The sequence below is a fragment of the Eptesicus fuscus genome, chromosome 6 (assembly GCF_027574615.1).
Source record: "Eptesicus fuscus isolate TK198812 chromosome 6, DD_ASM_mEF_20220401, whole genome shotgun sequence".
Classification (NCBI taxonomy): Eukaryota; Metazoa; Chordata; class Mammalia; order Chiroptera; family Vespertilionidae; genus Eptesicus; species Eptesicus fuscus.
This window is the reverse complement of record NC_072478.1, coordinates 78,224,623-78,231,124: the sequence shown is the minus strand read 5'-3', so window position 1 is coordinate 78,231,124 and position 6,502 is coordinate 78,224,623. Positions and strand designations below refer to the sequence as shown.

Below are 6,502 nucleotides of genomic sequence, written 5' to 3'. Positions count from 1 at the left end.
TATAAGGCAGCTGTTACATGGAAAACCAATGTAAAGGTTTGGGGGTTTTTTAAATGTAAAATATACATAAGATTTACCATTTTAAATGTACAGTTCTGTGACATTAGTACATTCATAATGTTGGGCAACCATCACCAATATCTCTCTCCAGAGCTTTTTCACCTTACCCAACTAAAACTCTGTACCCATTAAACATTAACTCCCCCAGTGTAGGGTCTTGCATATTTATCTCTTGTAATCCTTATTGTGAGATAGGAATCCCCATTTTACCAATGAGGACACTAAGAAACAGACTGGGAAAGTAGTGCTGCCTTTCCTGAGGACAGACAGACAAGAAGAAGACCTGAATCCCAGTCTACCCTATTCCAAAGCTGTGCTCTCTGTAGTTCCCCACCCTGAGCTACACAAGGTCTAGGGCCATGATGAGAATGGCATTGCTGAGTGATGTCACTGACAACTAGTGACTTCACACATAACGTCACACACCAAACTGTGGCTGGCAATGGGAGGGCTTCTAGTCAGCACGGTTTTTATTTCTCAGGAAGGATTCCCAAAACAAAGGCAGACATGATTAATGAGGCATTTGACCACCTCAGAGCACACAGCACATCCTTTAAATCGGTACCTCTCTCCAAAGTTAACTGTGTTCATTCCCAGGGTGTTGAGTCCTTGACTGCTCAGGGATGCGCCCTCTGCAGTGTGGAATAATAAAAGGAGCACAAGTTGTGTGGTCAGATGGGCTTAGGTTCAGGTTCTGACTCTGTAATTCTAAGACCATTTGAGTCCAACTCTTAAGGCAAAGTTAGTTCAAACATGGAAGGTTAGTGTCAGAATGCATGAGGAGCCACGTGGGGCTTCTCAGGACACTCCAGGGAGAGGTGCTCAAGTTGGAAGGAATCTATATTGAAGATTCCTCAATGGCTGAAGGTCATGGCTCTTCCTTGCCAAGTTCCAACTGCCCTTAATGTAAATCAGACACACTGGGCAAGTTTGTTTCTCTCCCAGACTCTGGTTGCTGCTGGAGAACCCTTTACTTTAGGTTGGGGTTTCTAAGAAAGGGAATCGGATTGGCCCAGTTCGTCTTTTTTCCCCTGGGCCATAAATTAGAGTGACTGGCCAGCCTATATACTGACTGACTTTGGTCAGAAACTCCCTCTGGTCTGATCACCTAGGGCAGAGGAGGTAGGTAAGTGGTGATTTAAAAAACTGGGGTTGGGGTGTCATGTGGTATAGAACATAGCCAGCAGCCAAGTTTTGGCCAGTACAGAATCTCTTAAAAAGGGCTGTGGAATGGGTAGGTAAATAGGTCTACTATACTATATTAAATATACAAGTAAGTTAATCTCTCTGGGCCTCAGTTGTTTTCTCATCTATATAAATAGGACAATAATTCCAACCTCATATGGTTGTTGTAAAGACTGAATGAGAGAACAAGTCCAAGTGGCTGGTAGGTGCTTAATAACACAGCAGATGCATAATAAATGTTGGTTTCCCTTCCTTCCTATAGGAAAGGCCCTTCCAGTGCTATATTTACCTCAGCTAAAATAAAAATAAAATAAACCAAGATGCGGGTTCTGTCTTCTACAGCAGATTAAAGTCTCCCTGCGGACAGACATCATGACTCATTCTCCTTTTGGCTCCCTTTTGGCCCCTTGATATATTTTATTCTCTCTTGCTGAAATAGGCCTCCTAGCCAAGCACCTAGTAGGAGAGATTAGGTGTCCTCCTTAATATTCCTGAAAGGCCAGTATTGCTAGCTAACCTCCAAAAGCCACTGGCAGCGTAAGTGATGGGAAGCAAAGAGGGCTCCTATGTCAAAAGGAAGATTAATGTGCCCCAGCTCTTATTCGGACACTTTGATGGAAAGCCTAGGACAAGGCAGCATTTTTCTTTGAAATGCTATGAGACAATAAAAATAAAAATAGGTCTTCCTCCAACTCAGGGGCCTAGGGCAGAAGACTTATTTTTCAATGGTTAATCTATGCTCAGAGGAGTTGTCCTAGGCCTCATTTGATCATTGACTCAGTAAATTAAATATTTATAAAATGTCTGCTATCATGGAACTTAGGAGCTCATCAGGGAGAGACAATAATCAAACAATCCCACTCATGATAGTACAAACCATGACGAGCATTATGAAGGGAAGAAATATGTTCTAGGAGAGCATATACCAAAGAACCTAACCTAGAATCGGGAGTCAGATCATGTTAAAGATTTTGACCTTCATTGTGAGAGCAGCAATGGGAGGTCACTGAAAGGTTTAAGCAGGGTTTTGGCATGATCAGATTTGTGTTTTGAAAAGATCACTCAGCTACAGTGCTGAGAATAGCTTGTAGGAGAACTGCTGTAATTCCAGCAAGAGATAATAATGTCTTTGACTTGGGTAGTGTTGGTGGTGGTAAAGATAGAGAGAAGTGATGGACTAAAAGGATATTTAGCCCTGGCCGTGTGGCTCAGTGGTTGAGTGTCAACCTATGAACCAGGAGGTCATGGTTCGATTCCCAATCAGGGCACATGCCCGGGTTGTGGGCTCGATCCCCAGTAGGGTGTGTGCAGGAGGCAGCTGGTCAACAATTCTTTCTCATCACTGATGTTTCTATCTCTCTCTCCCTCTCCCTTCCTCTTTGAAATTTAAAAAAAAAAAAATTTTTTTTTTAAATAAAAGGATATTTAGGAGGCCCTGGCCAGGTAGCTCAGTTGATTACAGAATGTCATCTCTATGTGTCAATCAAGATTGTGGGTTCAATCCACCGTCAGGGTGCATATAAGAATCAATCAATGGCCGAAACCGGTTTGGCTCAGTGGATAGAGCGTCGGCCTGCAGACTGAAGGGTCCCAGGTTCGATTCCGGTCAAGGGCATGTACCTTGGTTGCGGGCACATCCCCAGTAGGGGGTGTGCAAGAGGCAGCTGATCCATGTTTCTCTCTCATCGATGTTTCTAACTCTCTGTCCCTCTCTCTTCCTCTCTGTTAAAAAATCAATAAAATATATTTCTTTAAAAAAAAAAAAAAAAGAATCAATCAATGAATGCACAAATAAATAGACTAACAAATCTCTCTCTCTCTCTCTCTCTCTCTCTCTCTCTCTCTCTCACCAAAAAAATTAAGAAAAGATATTTAGGAGATAAAATTAACAGACTTGGTGTTTGATTGTATAAAGGGGAGCGTGAATGTGGTAAGGACAAGGATTCTGGCTTCTTAAATGTAAGTGGGTGGAAGACAATAAGGGTGAAGACAACAAGTGAAGTCTTAGACAGATTATCCTGGAGTAGTCTTTGAGTCAAGTGCCCATGTTGAATCAGCAGCCAGATATATGGTTCTGGAGCTCCAAGGAGAAGTCAGGGCTCGAGATAACAAATGTATGGGTCATTTGCTCAGGGGTAGTTCAAAGAGAGTAGAAGAGTTCACCTAAGGAGAGTACAGAGTGAAAAAGAAATGAGGACCTAGGGTCAAACCCTGAACTCAGACAAGTCATTTAGGGCAATGGCTCTTAAGGTGTGATCCATAGACCCTTAGGAGGTTTCCAAGACCCTAAGAGTCCACAAGGTAAAAACTCTTTTCCTAACACTTTCAGACATTATTTGTCTTTTTCACTGTGTTCCCTTTTATACTAATGGTACAAAAGCAATAGTGAATAAAATAGCTTGCACCTTAGCACAAATCAAAGCTGTGGCACTAAACTGTACTAGCAGTCCTTATACTCCTCTCTGCCATACATATGCAGTTAAAAAAAGAATCACAGCCGAAACCGGTTTGGCTCAGTGGATAGAGCGTCGGTCTGCGGACTGAAGGGTCCCGGGTTCGATTCCGGTCAAGGGCATGTACATTGGCTGCGGGCACATCCCCGGTAGGGGGTGTGCAGGAGGCAGCTGGTCGATGATTCTCTCTCATCGATGTTTCTAGCTCTCTATCCCTCTCCCTTCCTCTCTGTAAAAAAAAAAAATCAATAAAAATAATTTAAAAAAAAAAAAAAAAAAAAGAATCACTTTCACTTAGGAATAGCCTTGATAAAACAGTACAAATTATTAATTTTTATTAAATCTCAACCCTTGAGTAATGTTTTTAATATTCTGTCTGGTGAAATAGAAAATACACATAAAACAGGTCTTCTGTATTCCAAGTACAATGATTGCTGTTTCCAGGAAAAACACTTCTGCAATTGTTTGAGTTTCAAGCTGAACTAGCCTCTCTCTTCATGGAACATCATTCTTACTTGAAAGAACTGAAAGACAAACTAAGATTATTCAGATTTGAGTGTTTGGCAGACAGTTTCCCCAAAATGAACAAAGCGAGCCTGTCACTTCAAGGAAAACAACCAAAAGCATTTGTTGCCAATGATAAAATTCAAGCTAACAAGTGAAAAATTTAGAACACTTGTACCTACCACCATGAACATGACAGCTTTCCAATGCTTAAAGATTTCTCTAAAGAGATTGATGGTGATATAATGAATGTGATTTAGAAAATATAATGAAATGTATCAACATTTGGAAGATCTGTATAATTCAAGAGAATCTATATTTTCCAAATGACCAATGCATGATGTTACAAAATCTATTCAAAGAGTAAGATAATATCTGGGCCAGGTATTCAGTTGGTTAGAACATCATCCCAATACACCTAGGTTTCAGGTTTGATCCCTGATCAGGGCACATACAAGAATCATCCAAAGAATGCATAAGTAAGTGGAACAGCAGATCTCCCTGTCCCTGTCCCTGTCCCTGTCCCTGTCCCTCTCCCTCTCCCTCTCCCTCTCTCTCTCCCTCTCAAATCAATCAAACAATCAATAAAGCCCTGGCCAATGAGCCTCAGTTGGTTGGGTATCCTCACATGTACCAAAAGGTTGCCAGTTTGATTCCTGGTCAGGGCATATGCCCAAGTTGTGGGCTCAATCCCCAGTAGGGGGTGTGCAGGAGGCAGCAGATCAATATTTCTCTCTCACATCACTGTTTCTCCCTTCCTCTCTCTCTAAAATCAATAAAACATATTTAAAAATAAATAAATAAAAGAATTTTTAAGTGCAAAATAAACCAATAAATTTTAATGTAACAGAGTAGGAATTGATTGATATGGTTTCAGATTCCACATTGCAACTAACCCTTAAGAAGTTACTATGTGTCAAGTTTTGGTGTAGTATCGAAGAAAAATAACTACAATTATTTGAATACTAAAATACTCCTCCCTTTCCCAACTCTATAGAGGCCATATTTTCTCCATGTACTTCAACCAAAACATATGGAAACTGATTGATGCATCTGAGAGAGCAAGATGAGTCATCAGCAGCTCTACTGGAGTCATCTAAGAAAATTTGGCCAGGGATCTTATTTTTTTCATAGATGATAGAGATAGAGATAGAGACAGAGATAGAGATAGAGATAGATAGATAAATATATACATACACATATATACATATATATACTTAAATACATTTTTATTGATTTCAGAAAGGAAAGGAGGAGAAAGAGATAGAAACATCAATGGTAAGGGAGAATCACTGATCTGATGCCTCCTGCACACCCACTACTAGGGATTAAGCCCACATCCCAGGCATGTACCCTGACCGGGAATCAAACCGTGACCTCCTGCTTCGTAGGTCTACACTTAACCAATGAGCCACACCAGCTAGGCCAGGGTTCTCATTCTTGTCCCATCTACTCAAACTGGGACGGTCTCAATGTGTGTCACCAGTGATTTCGTCAGTTTGCGAAGAATGTAGGCTTCAATAAGTTGGACTTAGTGAACTTCCTTGAATGCGTCATTCAAGAAAGAAACAATGCTAGCTAGCTCTTTGTACATAAAATAAAATTTTGCCTGGCCGGCGTGGCTCAGTGGTTGAGTGTCTACCTGTGAACCAGGAGGTCATGGTGTGATGCCCTGTTGCAGGCTCCATCCCCTGTGGGAGGTGTGCAGGAGGCAGCCAATCAATGATTCTCTTTCATCATTGATGTTTCTCTCTCTCTCCCTCTCCCTTCCTCTCTGAATCAATAAAAATATATATTTTTAAAAATCAATAAAAATAAAAATTTTTAACTTAAAAAAAAGAAACTGATTGAATGCAATAGAAATGAGAATCCAGATGTCTTCTGTTAAGCCAGATATTAGATTTTCAAAAATGCCAATCTTACCACTAATTTTTTTTCATTTTAGAAAATATAGTTCTTTTTTTCACCAAAATTTGTTATTTATGTTAACATATCATGATTTATTGTTGTTATTTTTAATGAATTAATAGTCTTTTAATTTCTCAGTTTTAATTTTTAATACAGTAAATATCAATAGATATAACCCACATAAACAAAAGCTCTGGGAGGCCCTCAATAATTTTTAAGAATGTAAAGGAATCCTGAGACCAAAACACTTGAGAACTGCTTATTTATAAACTGCAATCCCCTCCATCTCCATGAACAAACAACTTGGAATAAAGTATCTCTTCTAATTTGTAAATATCTCTACAGAAGAGGAAACATTATGACTCACAATGTTTTGGAACTGCCGAGATGGA

General features: G+C 40.1%; 1 pseudogene; it reads left to right on the top strand.

Annotated features, from left to right (window-relative positions):
- The first annotated feature begins 5,268 nt into the window (after positions 1-5,268).
- Positions 5,269-5,784, top strand: LOC129149250 (40S ribosomal protein S29-like; annotated as a pseudogene).
- Positions 5,785-6,502: the final 718 nt, after the last annotated feature.